Below are 19,553 nucleotides of genomic sequence, written 5' to 3'. Positions count from 1 at the left end.
GCTTAAATGAATGTGGTATCCATGAGGGATGGTCTACTACACACGTGTATCCTCCCCCATTTGTATTGGTGCTTCCTTCCATCTGCATATTCAAACTAGACTGGGTCCTTGGATTCCCCTGGAAGGAGTATCATCCTTTGAACACCTCAACACTGGTGCTGATCAAGTTCACTCTGGAATGCAGAATGCAACTTTCAAGACAATGGGGCCCTCCACCATTCCAAAAAACTTCGGCCGCGTTGCTATCCTCTTTTGTAATGACTGCACTCTGCTGGTAATGCAAGAGTTAGTTCTATCATCAGCGTGTCATTTTTTAAAACATGTGTTTATGCAGAAGGTTGTCTAAAACATGACTTCATAACACCCTAAGAGTATTGCACTTCCCCTGCAGCTGCTTCAGACCATTTAATAAATTAAATGTGTGTTGAACAATGCCGTGCTAATGGTTTTCATATGCAAGCCAAAAAGCGTACAACATGGGATCGTGTGCAGCTTTTAAGATTCAGGATGTAAGATTCAAAATTCTCAACAGATCCCCCAAATACTGTAACTGCTTAAAGGAGAGCTGCCCTAACTAGGATCCATTTTTTTAATCCATTTTCTTATCTTGTATAAGAGTTAGCAGCTGGCCCCCTTTATCTTGTGTTGAAGATCCTGTGGTTCTTTGCTGGCTTAATTGTATATTTGAATTTGGGATATATAGATTTTACAGTACAATGCAGTAGTTAGTGTTTCTTTGTGAGGTCACACTGCTGTTTAGAGCATTGGTGAGAATCTGAGCCACTGCACAGGAAGTTACTCCGTACCAGGAATCAGCAGAAACTTTTATTTCTATCGCGTTGTCTTTGAAACTAACATTAACTACTAGAGATGCTGGTTTCCATGCCTCTGGTAGAGCCTTTGATTTTAAAGCTCTCAAAGGGTTGTGGGTACACTGTCGTTCAGATGATTTCACAAGGCCCGCCCATGCAGCAGGCAGGTTTGATCATTTTATAACCCTGAGCCACATTGCTTTGATGACAATATTTGCAAATCAAACTTTATTGCATTTTGCAGTCAAGCATGATCGTGTTACCACAGCAAGTCAAACAGGGTTCAGGGAGGCAGATACAGTTACTGCTACATGAAGGGAACGTCTCACAGCTGGCAGGGCCACCTAAACATCAAAAGCAACAAAAGAGTTTCTAAACAGAGAGGGATGGTTTTGGAAACAGGACTTCAAAGCACATTTCAGAAAAATGAGATGAGCCAATGGGTTTATGGTTAAAGCACTGCTTTTGTTTCGATCACAATAATCTCGATTGTGCCGCACATGACTTTCCCTGGGCAGAATCCAGGTGGATAAGAAAATATTAACCTGCAACAATTACCTGAAAACTGTACCTGGATATTTAAAGCTAAGTTGCATATACCATAACAGCTATTAAAAAACAAACAAACTGTGATCTCATAAATGATCACTTTTTTGTTTAAATGTGTGTCTCGAGCACTGTGACACTCTCTCTCTACAGCTCCAGCAGAATCTCACACACTTCCTAATTCCTGAGAATCTGTTTTACTGTTTAAAATAAGCATTACAGCAAGTGAACTTTTTTAGAAAGGACACGTCTAATGTGCTTGTATAACAACAACTGAAAAATATACACACGTGGGCAATCATAACTTTGGTGTGATTTGCTTTAATGAATCACCAAGTGCACTCTGGGTATTAACACTGCTGAGCGATCTGCTGCTCACACCCCAGTGTAGAGTATGGAAGAAAGCACGTATGCTAGGGGCCTCTATACAATCTTTCAAGGCTGGCTGAACCAGCGTCCTGTCGAGAGCACTTGTTAGCACTTCAAGCTGGTCCATTCCATGTTAAGATGACAGAAACAGGTCTACTTGCATGCCGTGTAACTGAGCTTCTAAATCTTCAATGAGCTGGAAGAGAAAGCAGCTGGCATTAAAGAGCAGAGGCCCGGGGAGCCTCGTGGATTTGGTGGGGATTAAATCTACCTGTTCTGTGCAATCGGAACTGTTACACTCCCTTGAACCCAGCCCACAAGACATTCTTTGACCGGGTCAGTTGGTGACAGCTGCTGGAGCCCTGCATGCATCACTCCAATAATAAACTGGGGATGATATGGTGGCTTGGACCTTCCTCGACACTGATGTGCTCCAATCTGAGCCGGTTCATGTCGCTTTTCAAATTGCCAGCCTAATTGTTTCAAATGAGGGTACTATACATCTGTGAACTGAATGTATATGTACCTGTATAGCAACAACGTATGTATCAATCTGTTTACACGTCAAACGTTTTCTAAGAAGAATGTCTATGAAGACAAGAATAAGCTCCAAACCCACTTTCAAAACGTTAAAAGAATAACATGTTTAAGAGTTAAAAAGTGTGTGTGTGTGTGTGGGCAATGCTAAGTAAAATAAAAAACTTTTTCATTACTGTATGTTTTATAGAATCTCTTTCAACTGTAACATTCTCCAACATTCACACCAAAAAGTCACAGTCCTTCTGGCTCAGCACAGAATCATTTTGTATATGTGACACGATAAGCTAAAGCTCAACATTATGACAACTCCACTTCTTCCATCAGTGACAACAAGCTGGCACACAATTCCATTGGTGCATGATACAGTACTTTGCTTCCTGCACGACCGCTCTTCAGTGGTTTATACAGTTCCAGTAATGATTGAATCTGACAGGCGAGACAGAATTATACTTTTCCACATTATCCTGAGTCACAGGGTTGCCTGGAACTATCTGGGACTGGGGAACGTCTCAACCATTCATGGCCAGACAACACTTTTAATGTTCAGTGATGATACAATTGGGTCCAGACGCTGTGTTCTGCACTTACCTGGGCGTGTTAGCTAGCTTATATTACCGGGAGCTTTTAGTCAGATGAACAGCAGAAAAGATGTAACCCTTTAAATGCCTAATCGGAAAGAGCTGCTGTCCGGAGGTATGGAACAATGCATTGAAAAAGCTGTCTATTCAGGCTGCTTGCTGGGCCTGTCTGGAATGCTGCTTTCAGTTGATTCCCGTGACAGATTCCTGAAAGCTGTACTGTACTTCCAGGTTGTTATCTGTGCTGTGCTATCGTTCTTCATATAAAAGGCTGCTGTTGAAATTGAGCAGTTTACCAGTCCCCATTTAATCAGTCCCCTTTTCTGTGTTTTAAAAATATATTGTATTCCCCATTGATTTTCTTGTAACTGTATTTACTGGAGAGCAGAATGTTCATAAAACCATCCGTTCGTTATTTCAAAACCTCGCCTGGCTGTACTGCAAAAAGAAACTGTGCAGATGCATTGCATGTACTGCAGAAGCATTGCATATACTGCAGAAGCATTGCATATAATGCAGAAGCATTGCATATACTGCAGAAGCATTGCATGTACTGCAGAAGCATTGCATATACTGCAGAAGCATTGCATATACTGCAGAAGCATTGCATATACTGCAGAAGCATTGCATATAATGCAGAAGCATTAAAGGAAACATTTTCTCATGCATGTTTCCTGGAATGCAACTTACCTCTGGACTATGTATACAGTTTTCAATAAAAGGCTGAGGACAAGCTATATAAGCACAGCCACTAGGTCGGCACACAAAGGCACCAAGTCAAGCTACACGGAACGATGCCTTGCAGTGTTGGATTCATGACTGTACCTCAGCCAAAAGCCCCCAGCTTGAGCCAGGACCAACCATTTTAGGTTGTGGTGTCAAGACCGGAGCCTCTAAGCCTCCAAGATTGATGTTTCTTAGGGTTGGTTGTAATAGTGGACATTACTATGAACCGTGTCCTGGAAAAGCCAATCTGCCCTTGTGCCACTATTTCACCCCTGCATTGCTGTTGAAGCTCATTCTTTCAGAAATGACAGTACACTATAATGGTACACTGCCTCGGGGTTCTCTGTTCACTAAGTGTGCTTAAGACTTTGAAACTCTCTTGTGTTCTGCTGTACATTAGCTATGGATTATAGGTGTGCAAAGAAATCTCAGTACACAAAGAAGTAAGGTATAACTTGCGTCAGCAATATTAACCAGCACGATAAGCTACTGGGTTTTATTTCACTCTTCCTGATGCATTACATAAACAACGTACAATAAGATGAAGGAGTTGCCTGTACAATGGGGAACAGGAGCAGCAGCATCTATTCATATCAGTGCTCTTCATGAGTATATTATTGTAAGGGTTATCAAGAAATCAAGTGATCAAGAAATCCGAGTGGGTTTATAGCGTGAGTGACTAAGAGACAATTACAACAGAGAGGGTTACAAAAAGAACTGGCTTTTGGTTTCATATTTGTGTATTATTGTCACAAAGACGGCCAGAGTGGGTGGCGTCAGACCAGAAAAGGAATACACAGATGGTGGTGATGATGAGCTGAGTGCAATGGCTGCACTCAGCGTTTATTAACAAATAAAAGGGTTGAAAACAGCACAAAAACAGGACACGGCACTATAGCCAAAATAAACAGACATACAAAACGACTAAACACTAAACAGACGGTGCAGGACAGACAGACGAACACGGTGAGTACAAACAACTATTATTACGTTTAATGATTTTAACTCTCTCTCTCTCTCTCTCTCTCTCTCTCTCTCTCTCTCTCTCTCTCTCTCTCTCTCTCTCACCCGTTCTCCTCTTCCGAACACCTAACCACGAGTGACTAAACGTGCATCTATTTATACTGTTTGTGCTGGGATTCAATTACTAATTAATTATTCACTTGAATCCCAGCACGTGAATTCATTACGTGAAACCCCGTGTTCACATATTATATTTTAAATGCACGTGCGTGATGTGCAATCCCGTGCCTAAATACAAATATACACTTATTAAATACACGTGAAACACAGACCCGTTTATATCCCGTGTACCAATGACTATACACCAACATTAACACACGCAACATACAACACATAACACACAATTGCACACAGGGGCGGGGCACATTGCCACAATTATACATTAATGCTGCTCATCACGCAAACACAGGATAATAGCCCTCCGTGCATTCACTGTAACTATCTTTAACTGTGCTCATGCTTTGTGTCAGCTATTTAAAGTACACTATAGCACACTGATACAGCAATAAGGCACTGTACAGCAGGTCTTTGTACCATAATTGCTATTTGTTTATTTGTTGTGTGCACCCTAATGCTCGTGACAAGCCACAGAGAGTATGCTGCTACCCTGTGTGCTCTATCCAAGCATCTTGGTCCTCTCTGGCAGCCAATGAACAATTTTTTTTTTTTTTTTTTCTGAGCTCATTTGGCACTGCTCTTTGAAAGGTCTTTACTAAGGCGACGTCAAGAGGGAGAAGTCTCAGTTTGTGTTTGTCCATCATCATGCAAAATAAGATGTTCCAGTGCAATGAGGGGGTGGGAGGTGGTGGGGTGCATGTCAGCACAGGATGCACTGGAGGAACTTCAGCTGGCACGAAGGCTTTCAAATCAAGGGCAAGGCAGTGTTCTTATACCCTGGAGGCCCAATACAGGGCTGGGCCTGACAGCGAATATAAATTACTGTTACTATCATCACTATAACACTCACTCAGTAACTCGGTAAAAAGTCTGTTTTTGTGTTTATGGGTATTGTGCAAAACGGGTGGAGATTTGAAAACAGAGTACTCAGTTACGAACAGGGAATATGAAATAAATATGTGTGATCCTTATTTTATTGGTAATTGTGCTTTTATAGTAGTTTGATGAACTATTCCCATGAAGCAATTTGAACGATATAAAACTGGCAAAAAAAGACTACTCTGAACAATAATGAAACTGCTCCTTCCTGTTGTTTATGCTGTTATAAATGCTTTATACTTCCTACAGAACAGCTCCTCTGAACCATTTCTGTTCTTATAGCTACAAAACGCTTCACCCCGATGCAGAAGCTAACAAAACACAGTGATATACAGCCTGTAGCCGGCAAACTTTACTTATTAGAACTGCTTCTTTTGAATTAAATAAAAATAAGCACAGCTCCTGTGGATTTACTGCCAGAGCTAAAATTGCTTCCCCGCTACACTAGCCATAATCCAGAACATGGTGTTTGATCAGTTGAAAGAGCTTTGTGTTCTTGGGATTCCATAAGCCTTACAGACAGCTGATGCAGTATGTAGATGATTCTCATCAACACACAGCTCACAGCCTATCCCTCCTGTCTGCAGACCCCCCCCCCCCCCCCCCCCCCCCAGCAGTCTGATTTGAATGTAGCGCAATTCCTCTCTCAAAGAAACTCTAGTCTTCTGGTCTCACCTCGGAGCACTTTCTCGAGATTAATATTGAAAGAATGATGAGTTTTTTAATGAAACTGCATTGTGCTCTTTAAAGCAGTGAGGTCTTCTTTTTTAATATCCGAACGGTGTATATTTTGCAGTGCCGTTCTCTCCTATTCATGGAGTGTGACTTTTTTTTTTTTTTTTTTTTGTAAATTACAGACCTTCCTCTGGGTTTTGTGCCTCAGTGAGTTTTCATATCCCTTCACTTTAAACTGAGTCATCTACACTTAATTAAATGATTCTGCTTTTGCTCTGCGGAGAGAATTATACAGTCACATCCTAGAATTGATCTCTTGTCTGCTCCTGAATGACTAAACATGATATAGTATATGTGTCATGAATATTCTGTACCTACAAGTTATTGCCTTAAGGGTAAATAAGCATTGCACTTAGTTACCTCACCGATCAGCACAAGTAAATGACCCCTTGATAGTTCCACAGTCTGATAGACCCCATTCCCTTTTCCACTGGCCACAGTTTGAGATGGTCTCCATTACAACAAGCCTTGAAGAACCCCGTCTTTAAAAGTATTCCTGGCAGCTTGCCTGCAGAGTTGATCAGATATCCGCCGAGGCTGGATTCATTCTTCTGGGTGCATTAAGCAGTGAGATCTCCCTTTTATCCCCGGGTTCCATACATATCTGGGACTCAGGAGCTACTGCTACAGTGCTTTTATAGCAAACTTTACACACATATGCACCTTTGGGGTATTTTCAAAATCCTCTGCAATTCCTTAGTTTTTTTTTTAAGCATTGCACAGATTTATTTTTCTTGTTTGAAGTAAATTGTGCGATCCTTGGTTTGCAGTTCACAAAACTAATTTAAATCACTCAAGGACTGCATTTGGAGATCGCCGGGAATCCCACACTGCATGCCAAGAGCATGTCCTGAATCCTGTATAGCCCAGTACACAGTGTGACTCGTTACAATTGATGCCTTAAATACACGCCCTGGAGAGGTGGGATGCATTATATCCTACAGGCCTCTGTGCGCAAGCTTGTTAAAGGACAGAAGAGATCAGTTTGATGTTGGCAGAACTGTGGGTGGTGAAAGATTACCCACCGTGATGCACCTAGACTGGTGCCTGCATTGACACTGGCAGTGGCATTCCTATTGAAGCATGTCTCTATTTTATTTCTTAAGAATGGGCAATTCATTTATTAATGATCAGACCAATGGTAAGGAGGAGGTCAAACACATCGTCATGAGACACTAAGCAAGCAAAGAGTTAGGGGACAAAAAACCCTCACTGGGAATGTTGAAGTTAGAATGTGCGAGCATGTGAAGAGAGGATGGATCTGTAAATTAACTTCTGAGCGGAACTCTCCAATATTTTCACTCCTTTTACAGTCACACGGCCTGTCTCAAAGCTTGTACTGATGGCTTAATCCACTGTCCCATGCTGTTGATGACAGCAATCAGATGGAAGTTGGGGAAAGGTTTTTTTTTTTTTTTTTCATCACAGTAGTGGCTGAGACACAGATACAGTCACAAGATGAATGGACCCTGCTGTACGAAACTCTCTGCAGACTATATTGAGTTTGTGAAGATGCCCTTTAGAAGTGGTCACCCTGACAGCGTTGCTATTGGTGACAGCTTCACAGGAATCCCACCGCAAGAAGGATTTGTATTCGTCTCTTTTCTTATAGAGTGCTCTATAAGAAGAAGCCAAGCCAAGTACGTTTTTTTTTGTTTACTTTAGTCAATTTAGTCATTGCCAATTAGTTTTTATTATTTTCTCCCCAATTTGAAATGCCCAATTATTTTTTAGGCTCAGCTCACCGCTACCACCCCTGCGCTGACTCGGGAGGGGCAACAATGAACATACGCTGTCCTCCGAAGCGTGTGCCGTCAGCCGCCCGCTTCTTTACATACTGCGAACTCACCGTGCAGCCGCCTCAGAGCTACAGCGTCGGCGGACAACGCAGCTCTGGGCAGCTTACAGGCAAGCCCGCAGGCGCCCGGCCAGACTACAGGGGTCGCTGGTGCGCGGTAAGCCGAGGACACCCTGGCCGACCTAACCCTCCCTCCCCCTGGGTGATGCTCGGCCAATTGAGCACCGCCCCCTGGAAGCTCCCGTCCACGGTCGGCTATGGAATAGCCTGGACTCGAACTCGCGACGTCCAGGCTATAGAGCGCATCCTGCACTCTAGCGAGTGCTTTTACTGGATGCGCCACTCGGGAGCCCACAAGCTGTACGTTTTTGAGATGATTTGCACAATGCGTGTAACGAGACAACAGTCCAGACAGACAGCCAGTCAGCCAGGTTTGTCAAGCAGATTAAAAATCCCCACCACAATCTCTGTCAGCTTTCTGAAGCTGATGGGGTTTTAGAGTGTGGTCGTGCTAGCAGATGGACTGCTACTCCACTAATGAAAGCGATCCCTAGTGTGTCCCTCGAGAGCCACTGGCTTCGTACCAGGGGTGTGAACCTAGGCCTATGCCAAGAGACTTACTGAGCAGATTAGGTACCGGATAGCTTAGAACAAATGCAGCAAGTTCTAACGGTTCAGGGATTAAAACACTGACACCACCCTTCTTATAAGAGGAATTAAACTCCACAGCGACTTTGAATGGAGAGACAGGTGTGAGATTTGACGGTTATGCAACAGTAAAATAAGTATGCAATTCTGTATAAAGGGTAAGAGTGAATTACAGTAATTGTGAAGGATGAGCTCCCTCTTATAAACTGGGTGAATCTCGGATAGCAACGATAGAGCAAATAAAATCAGAACAAATTGAGTAACAAAAAAGGACTTACGTGCACAAAGCAATGGAGCTTAACAACCAGAATATATCTTTTGATTCTTTGTTAAACAGCCAATTTGGTACATGCATGAATAGTGGTATTTCCGATCTACTAGAGGGCAGTGTTGGGATCAGGTCACAGGAGTGTGTGGCACAGGTGGGGTTAAATCTATCTCTGCCAACAATCACAGATGTGGCCATTCCCTAATTAGATAATTGGGTGCTAATTGGGGAATGGCCACCTGTATAAAAAGGGGGAAAAGCCCTTTGTTTGGTAGGTGTTTAAGAGAAGCCAGTGAAGGGGTTGCTCAGCCAGTAGTGCGTGTTGTTTAACTCTTTATTTTGGCCCTTGTGTCCTGTCAGTTTGTTTGTTTTGTTCTGTTTATTTAATAAATGTGCGCTCCAGCGCTTAAACTGCAGCATTCCCGCCTCTGATTCTTCTTCCTGCCATTTGGTGTCAGAGTAGGACAGTGCCCCCTGGAGACTCGGAGCAGCACTGCAGTTAAAATAAAAATTAAAAAAAACAGAGCACAAGGGATAGATTTAACACCATCCCTGCTGCAGCGTGCTTCAAATGTCTAGAGTTTAAAAACAAACAGAATATCATCCATATCAAAATAATCAGGCACCAAAATCCCAGTCCCAGCGTCAGCAATCCATCAATCAATCCGCTTTTCTCAAGGTTGCCTCCTGACTGTACAATGTTATGTAATGGTGAAGAACTAGCGCTACATCTTGGACTTGTATATATCATCACCTTTGTGATTCCTGTAAAACACACCCGGCTTCCTGCAGCCATGGTTAACCTCCTGCTGCTGCAAGCAGTAGCAGGGTATAGCTAGCCTAGCAGGTTTCAAATGAAGGGCAGTTATGCAGGGGTGTGTCGCTATAACCATGCTTTGTTTTACCAATGCTGTACACTTCTATTTTAGTGTTCAATCGAGCATTATTGTGTGTGCAGCTTTCAGCATCTACAAAACCTGAAAGTCTACCTAGTAAGTAAAGTATGAACGTCCATAATACAGCATTTTTCTGTAAAAACGACAGTAAGTCACAAAACGAGGCATACGCAATGAGCTTAACCTGCACAGTTGCTTCGATGAGACGCAGCTTATGACTTCAAAAACACTTCTCATTGCATTTTTATAATGGTGCTCCAAGACCACAAAGAAACTTGGCTCTGTTAATGTTAATTACCAAAGCAATATGATTTATTAAAAACACCAGTGCCTGCATTCGCAGTCCCTTCTCCCTTCAGCAACCCCACTGTGCACTGCGCCCCCTTCTCCCTTCAGCAACCCCACTGTGCCCTTTGAAAGCACAGCCTTCCCACAGTATCACCTGCATGCAAATGCACCCTTCTGAAATTGGAAGACACTACTACAGCAGTTTACTTTCAAGTTTTCAGGGTTCCTACAGCAATCTATTTTAATAAAGGGTGTTTTAAATTATATATACATTCGTAATTAAAAAAGGAGTGTGCCTCCCTGGAGCGATGGAATACTGACACCTTCTTCTGTTTTGTGTAACAGGCAGCAATAATGTGTTCCTCTGATGCTTCCTGGAAATGTTATTACCTACAGCAGCCACAGACTCAGTCCCTTTGGTGACCATTTATGTCTGGTTTGACTGAAGATAAACAGTCTTCCTCTACAGACGCATAGACTTTGTTCATTATAACTTGCTATGTTTGCTTTATTGAAATGTGGTGGCCTGTATTCACCGCATTATTGCACCCGTACTCTCCTTTGGCATGTGACTCCAGTGAAGCACAGTGAAGCTGGCACACATGCAAATTGCTGTGCACTTTTCAGGTAGGAAAGTCACGCAGAACGATGAGAAATGCCAATAGGTGTTTGGAGACACAGTTCTGATTCTGCATTGTGCTGATATGTAATTGAATGTATCACTGCCGTGACAGTTCAGTTTTCCACATTAAACAGAGTGGATTGGATTCATTCTGCAAAATATTAACGTTGGCCCAGCACTTTGCTTAGCAAGCAAGTCAAAAGTTAAAGCCAACTAAAGTTTTACAACCCCGGCACCCGGTCTTGACATGATGAACTTTTTAAGCATGGTTACGAATTAGAGTAAAGGGTTTGTTATAGTAAAAGGGTCATAAACACTTGCACATCAAACCTCTACTGAGAACAACGGGTTTTAAGAGTGGGAAGAGAAACGCCCTCGTTCCAGGAACACACTGCGCAACAATGATAAAACATTCCACCCACAAACGGATGAGCAGGAGCTGGCAGCCAGCACATCCCTTATCAAACGCAATCCCATTCTGGGGATCTTAAATGCATGACATGATATTGGCTTATTTTAATAAAATGTTCCATTCAATGAATGGCGGTGTGTTAAAAGACATGTCCTTGGTATACCAGCTACTGAACTGCAAAAAACATTAGAGTTTGCCACTGATCAGCACTTAGATGGGCAACCTCGAAGGAAAACACTAGTAGGTTCTGTATGAAGTGGTGCTGGTAACTCACTGACACTGCATGTCATCAGTACAGAAGGCACAGTGCTGGTGCATTGCAGATCATACCTGAACAAGGAGATGTTGGATCAGTGGATCTCTTCTGGTTAGATATCTTCAGCTTCAATTTGTTTTTTTTAACATGCCAAGGTCTGTCCAGTACATGCAGGTTGCTCTGGGAAGTGTATTTTGCACAGTGTAGCCATTACTAAGCATAAGCCTAAACAAACACTGATGAAAACCAGATGGAGGTTGAGATGTTGTCATATATATATATATATATAAGCCTGCAGTCAAAAGGGTGACCAATGTTTAGTTCAGGAATTTAAAACCCACCTGACATCATCTGGAATTGCTGAGCACAGCTGGAATGCATAACTGGTCCTTGAGCCAGTGTTATAGAAAGTACAGATTGTTTTGATCCAATAACAATATCATGGAAAACAGACCGAACAAACCTGCTTGTGCTCTACAAGCTGGCACAAACAAGCTAGGGAGTGGAATATTACTCTGCGCTTCTATGATGAGACGATCAGAACATGACAGTACGGCCAAACTAAAAAACTCCCAAAGAAGCACTGACACCAGACTTTCTGCAATGCTGTGCACAGTAGCAATCGAAACCAGAAAATAAAAGAGTAATAGAATAGAACATTATTTTCTATGCTTCATGTAATTTCTATAGACCAATTAAGTATTGCTTTGGCTTTTTACAGACTTCAGCAATTGCTGGTATTACAATTTTAAATGTAAATATAGATTTATTGGATAAATACAAAATTGATGTGAGCTGTATTTTTATTTATTTATTTATTTCATTATTATTATTTTTCAGTAAATTTTGCACAACCTATAAAATTTCCTCAAAATTGCATCCATACACAGAAACTTTTGCATAGCCAAACAGCCAATGTTTTGAGTTAATTCAACCGAGTGGCTGAAGTTAAATACATTTTGCTGTAACTAACGTGAAACTTGTATCTATTTATGTAAGTAAAATGGACTAGCTTGCAGAGTGGGACAGCCAGTACTAAATACTTAGCTGGGATTTAATACCTTGCGTCAGAAATCCTGGTTGCCAAGGTAACTGGGATCTACTGTTGATGTGCCTTGGCAAGCAGTGACATTGCACACACAATACCTCAACTATAGTTCCTGCTGCATGAACCTGCCTTTTTGTTTTCTGCCTAGGAGTCTGTTCCTTTTCTCCAGGCAATGTGTCTGTGTTAAGGTAATGTGCAGATTGGTCTTCATGCCATATCAGTGGTGCATGGCACAGCTTTATCGCTTACAGTCTAGTCAATAGCAACATCAGTGATTGATGCAAAGAAGCAAAGCCCCCTGCCGTACTCCGTGAAGGAGCTGCACCAGGACCCCGCTGTGTTCACGGCTCAGTACTTAGCACTCACTCTCATCGACTGGGTAATCAGCAGGGGCAGACATGCTCCAAACGTGCTCATGTTCTGTGGCTAAACAACTGCCTTGAACTTATACTGAAATGCAGGATAAAGGATACTCACTTTTCTAAACTTTTCTAAACTCAATTCTGTACAGCAAAGGCATTGTAGAGCCCAATGAAATGTTCACTCAGCCCTTCCAGTGTTCCGGAGGGAAGTACTTCTGTATTCGATATAAATGCGTACAGAACACATATATTGTTGTAACTTTTCTCTGCCTTTGTTCTTGAGGTTCCAACTTCTAGCCACTGATAGAAATTACTTGTCATCGTATTGACACAGGGCAACCCCGGTCTTTGAAGTGCTTCACATGGTCTCGGCTTTCAATTGAGTGCAAATGAAGTCGGGCTTGCAAACAGTATCATTTTTCAACTGTGGGCTTTAGATGAAATTATGGTTTCAGGCAACGTAGCCAACAGTGTGGTGCTTGGCAAGCATTTAATCAGTTTGTATTCTAAAAACGACAAGCACAGCAGCTTCTTAGATGTTTAGCTTCAGCAACTCATATTGCAAATGAACTGAACAAAACCGTGTCAGTGTTGAAGTTAACGTGCACCAAAAACAACATTACCATGGGCTCGGAGGCCACCTCTGAGAATGCAATATCCAAACAGCAAACTAGGTACGGCAGCAGCAGACTACAGCAAGAAGATTCAGATAGTGTGCATGCAATAGTCCTAACATGCATCGTGTTCCAATTTATTTAGTTGCTTTACTTTTACTTTGAATATATAAAGGGCATGTATGTTTTTCCTTCATACCAACACATTCCGTTTCTTCAAATAACCTTCAAAATAAATTCTCAAAAACATTTTTTCTTAAAAAAAAAAATCTGTGGTCATTCTACGGTCCACGTTTTCAACCATGCACTGTTTTCCAGTGCAGGGACAGACAGCACTTGCAAATAGACAGTCCTTGAGACTAATAAAACAAACACAGAAAAAGAGAATTGGTTGAAACAAAAACCTGGATCAGGGAGGTATGGCTTTAACCAGAATATCAATCATGCTCGATACTATTTAGGAGTTGCTATTTAAAGAATGAAAAGAAAAACTGTAAGGATTGTACTGGGTTAGGGTTGAGGTTAATCATCCAGATGTCTCACATGCAACCTTACTTGCTTACTGCATTAATACCTCTTTGGCATGCAGTAATCATGGTATTAATTAGGTAATGCAGTATTGTCTCAGAAAGGTTATGGGACGGGACACAGCATGATGCTTACATATGAGCATCCAGGGAATTGCACAGTGCAGGTGATGCCGCCCAATAAGATGCATGGCTGCAGGCTTTTAACTATGTATCCACCCTCCTTCACGAGGTTCTGCACTCCACACTGAGGGCCTGCTCTGACTAAACTAAATAATTCCCTACCGCAAGACTGATGTCCCGGCCCCAGTCAATTGAGCTGTTCCGTTTTTGTCCAAAATTTCAGCTACTGGTAACCCCACAGGAAAAAAATAGCTAGTGACGATGTTTGCTTTGTGCTCACCCTCCTACAAAGTGGGAATCCATACCGGATGAAAGATGTGATAAAAACAAACAAAATAAAAAATAGCTGCCGCGGGGGTTACAGGACTTTGAAACTCCTCTTCTGTACAAACGCCTGCTGGGTTTCTGGGTAATCCAGCAGGGCGTCGAGTGTACAAAGCACATGGAGACATTAACTTGCTTGATTTTATCCATTAGAGCATTTACACGTTCTGCTAAAGACAGCACATTTCGAAACAAGAAAAACAACAAAAGAGTTTGCAGGACAGAGCTGGTGGAACGGTATCAGCCAAATCAAGACCAACAGAATAGAACGTCCTTCACGAAACACAGTATCTGTGCACTCCTGCTGCTATTCAGAAGATGTGGATCCAGTCCACAGCCTCTATATTATAGTGTAGTGCTGCTGGGTTAGAGCAGAGGTCAGGCGTGACAAGACAACAGCTGCAAGAGCTGGGTCATTGCGAGACTCCCATGTCTTCTGCACACCTACCTATCTGTGGCGAGCTCCACAGCAAAAACTAGACAAACTGCACAGGAGTGCATTCCGTAGCTAAAAAGCTGTGTGTGTTTTTAAAGCATTCCGGTTCGTAGATATTACTTTACAAAATACAAGACCTATGGGATTACAGGAACAAAGTGATTGCTGTGTTTTTAAAGGCCTGGATGTAATAACTGTTATTATAATTCTGTTTGTATGGCATGTCTCCTGTGTTATTATAATTCTGTTTGTATTGCATGTCTCCTGTGTTATTATAATTCTGTTTGTATGGCATGCCTCCTGTGTTATTGGGGTAATTTGTTTGCAGCAGTACTAGAGATCTGCCTACATGGAGACTCCCTTTTAACCCTTTCTTTCCTGGATACCACTGCAGTCGTCCGGATGTTGGGTTTGGGCGAATCCTAATTCCTCATCAATTTTTTTTTACTCTAACAATAGATTAGGTTCTAACTGAGTTGCAGTAAATCTATTAAACAAAATATAACTGTAGGGCAACTGAAATAAGCGAAACAAAGCAGGGAGAGTATTTTAAGTAGTTTGCGTTTGTTCTGTTAATTCTACCCAATGGATTTAAAATGTTACTTAGCAGAAGCAAATTTTCCAAACCCATTAATCATATGCAGCCCAATCAATTAATGAACTGACAGCACAGCCCCTCCAGCACCCTGTTCACCAGAATGTTGCAAACGGCCCTTAACCTCGTCCTGAGGTTCCTTCGCTGGCTAATAAAGTGACAAAGAGGGTGGGGGGGGGGGGGGGGGGTTACACACATAGCAGGGTTCAGGTGTTTATGGAAAGAGATAAAGATACACTGCATGTACAACACCACTATTCAACCTTCCAGACAGCCCCAAACACACCCAAATCAGGAAGACACTTCATTGAAAATGTTACCTAGCTTACATTGAGAAAGACTCCTAGTCAAAACCATTTTACACACTCCCAAACACATGGCATTAGTCAATGAGAAATGTGTGTGCGTGCGTGCGTGCGTGCGTGTGTGTGTTGACATTCAAGGTTTTGAGTGAATGTCACCATAGCACAGGTCTTTTCTTTTCTTACAGAACTTATTATTTTACATTATTATTGGCACCAGTTGTCTTTGCTTTACCTGACTCTAAACTGCACCTTCTAAACACCCACCTACTCTAGCATTTCCTGTTAAAACTCATTTCTGCTGGTGTTTGCATTTGGGATGGGCGTGCATCCTATTTACATGCAATATAGCATGTCTCTGGACACCCTCCTATAGGAGAAAGATAGGCACCTCCAGCTGAGGTTTATTTTATTGTAAGTATTGATCATGAGAAGATCGTACAGGCAGTAACTTGCTTGCTGATTCATGATGAGGAGTTACTGCGCACACAGTGAATGGAATGTGTTTCCGTACAGAACTGTTTGTGCTCTCCACTCCTCTCCAGTACTCCCACACATGAATATTTAAACTGATGATGGCTGTTGCTTTTTAGCGACTATTAATATGCTCCTTGTTTATGGAAGACTTCTGAAAGAACAGCAGCTTGCGCCATCCTTGGGTCATTTAAAATCCCTTCCCAAGACCACTTGTATTAGTCACGGGAGGAGTTATTTTGATATTTGAACTGTCAGGTGTACTATACTGGGATGCAACATAACATGACTCTGAACTATACTATAGTACTCAGGGGAGAGTCAGGTTACAGCTTGTACATTCTAACCCATTTGAACCTCTTTACCCCCCAGCATCAGGCGTTTCCAGTTCTACGAGCTGCTACTTTCAATACTGCAGCGCACTGTACAAACCCTGACGTAGGAGGCTTTATAGAGAGGCAGGTTCCTCTGGTTGTTGTTGCTTGGTTCAGGACAGACAGCCCATATAAAAACCCTTACAGTGAGGTTTACACAATTAGATGCCAACCCTCCTCAGGCTTAAAAAGCGATGCTTGCAATGAAGGCTCTTGTTGCTTTTTAACACTCAGATGCTGGCACTGTGACATGATGAGGCTCCCTGCTATTTGAAAATAATTTCAGACGTCCTGCAACCCTGCTGGGGTTGTAAGAAGAGAATGCATTAGTCAAAGCGAGCTGACTAATAATACTGCCCCTTACCGGTGCACAGCGAGAGCTGACAGCTCCTTTCAGTTAGCAGCCATTTCTGTTTACCATGTCTCTTCATCTCTATTTGTTCAAAGGCAAAAAAAAAACAACCGACAAATCAGAGAGAGAAGCAGAAAATGAGCTGGTGTGTCATTAAACTGTATAATCTGATGCTCAACTTTGCTTTGACAAGCAGTGCTTCATTCTAAATGACTGTTACTCAAAGGCTTTTTTGACAGGGCATCTTTATTCTATCATAAATGCCTCAGCAGGGGTAAGCACTAGGTGCCTTAGTGGTGAATAATTTCTCAAGCTTCCTTTTCCAATCCCACTGTATTCATGAAATCAGACTCAGCTCAGGGGCGGGGGGTTGTCAGCAGAATGCTCTGAGAATCTTCTGGTTCTTCACTGTACCATGCTACAGCTGCATTCTGGAACCTCTGCTCTCTTCTGGAACCTGCATTGCATCTAGACCTTTGAAGTGAGTTTGAACTACAACACATGAAGGGATTAGGTACCAGTCAGCAGCAGCAACTTGTCACCTACAGCATTGACTTTGAAATAACTGAATACCCCTAATGTAATTGTAACACAGAATACTAAAATAAATGTTTTACTACATTTAGACAAACGTGCATCACTGTCTTCTTGTCGTAACATTTGTCTAGATTTATATACAAAGTTATTTTTTTTATATCTTTCGATTGAGTGTTTAAAGTAATGGTCATAGACTTCTTAAACCTGGCGAGTGCAATGCTTAATAATGTGTTGAAACTTCCTTCTCAAATCAGTGTCAGTGTGCTAGCAGACTGAGGCGCTTGCTGCTTTTTCAATTAGTATTATTGTTATTATTAATTTATCATTCCCACATGGCTGTTCCAGTTCTGAGAGCTGGGCTGTGGGATAAAGGCCTGGAATTAAGGCAAGAGATTATGTGCCAAAGAACTCCTACTGGAATCTGATAGTGCAGGTGATTGAATTGTTAGGATTTCACTTTTTGTGTTTTTTTTGTAAGATGATCTCCTTTATGAGTTATTTATTTTTCAATTTAAAATACATTCCCTTTTATTCCTGTTGAAATTTTACATCGTTTCCAAAGACTTTGTTTAAAATATACTTCTGTTCACCTTTGCTGTGAATAACTGTAATTTTAACCCCAGCGCTAACTCTAACTAACCTTACCTTGAACTCCAACCCTAACCATAGCATTAACCCTAACTCTTACCCTTGCCCTAACTCTAATGAACCAGCTGGCCACCCGTTTTAGAGCAAGGACTGAAGCACTACCATTTAAAGTACTATAAGAACAGCCTACGCAACATATTTCATGTTATTAAAAATGATAAGACAGAGTTAAAGCAGTATCCACCACAACCCCCGACCCCTGGAATAATCAGGACAGGAAATGAGCCTGTTAAAAACCTCGGTACTGTACATGCTTCCTTATCAACACATTTCTAAACAGCACTGACACAGCCTGCACTTAAAACGGAACACTACCTTCCTTCAGCAAACTGGGAATTAGTCCAGCCAGTCCTGTTATTTGTATATTTTAAGTGCACTTTGTTACAGCTCCGAAACTTGGTGTTGCCAAAAGCCGAGGTAATTGGTGCTACCGCGTGCATTATAAGTACAAGCTATACATCGCTGTACAAGAGAGAACAGAGAGAGTTAATGTCTAAACAGGTTCTTCTCAAGACTTGCAGGACAGCAGCAGAACTGCATTATTACTGACTGTTTCTGGCTTTGTTTTCAATGCAATCTGTGGTCTTTCGAAGGACGTGGATGATGACCCTGAAGCATCGCATGCACAATCCCAAACATCCTCGACTGGTCCTGCTTGCAGCTCCAGATCAAGTGGAACAGTTATGGTGTACCCTGAACGCAACACCGAAACAACAGCATGACAGCAGCCACCAGAGGGCAGTAAGAGCGAGAAAACAACATGCCATTTGAGGATACTTACTGTTCAACAAAAGGATTTCAGGTAAAGAATGTGTAGGGTTAAAAATCTCCAATAGTCTAGTGACAACCCCCTACACCTCCGCTAAAGACTATACATTAACACACCTAGCAACGCTGTCCTGTGTACTCTAACAAACAATGGCACGTAATAGATACGCAGAAATAGGGCTGCAGTTCAGCTCTGAATTACAAGGCACTTGTTTTGGGTACATTCTGTATTGTTCTAGTTTTTTTATATATTATTATTTATAAAGGAGATCTTTCCCATGCAAAGATGAGAGCCACACACGCAGTTTATAAACGTTTCAACTCGTCACGTATTGCCATGGAAACAAGTAACCCTTTAAGGTAGAAGGGATATATGTGTCCCACAAAACAAAACATGGTCATGGAAAGCTAAACCCTTTAGTGGAATGACAGCCGTTCTGATCAAGGACAGGTGGAGGACCATGAAAAGGATGAGTACTAAACACTGAAACTACTTAATTCCCAAAGATGTATCAAGATACAGGAACACGCACACGCACACGCACTTCATGTTACC

This window comes from Acipenser ruthenus, chromosome 21, assembly GCF_902713425.1.
Source record: "Acipenser ruthenus chromosome 21, fAciRut3.2 maternal haplotype, whole genome shotgun sequence".
NCBI classification, from domain to species: Eukaryota; Metazoa; Chordata; class Actinopteri; order Acipenseriformes; family Acipenseridae; genus Acipenser; species Acipenser ruthenus.
This window is presented reverse-complemented; position numbering follows the sequence as displayed.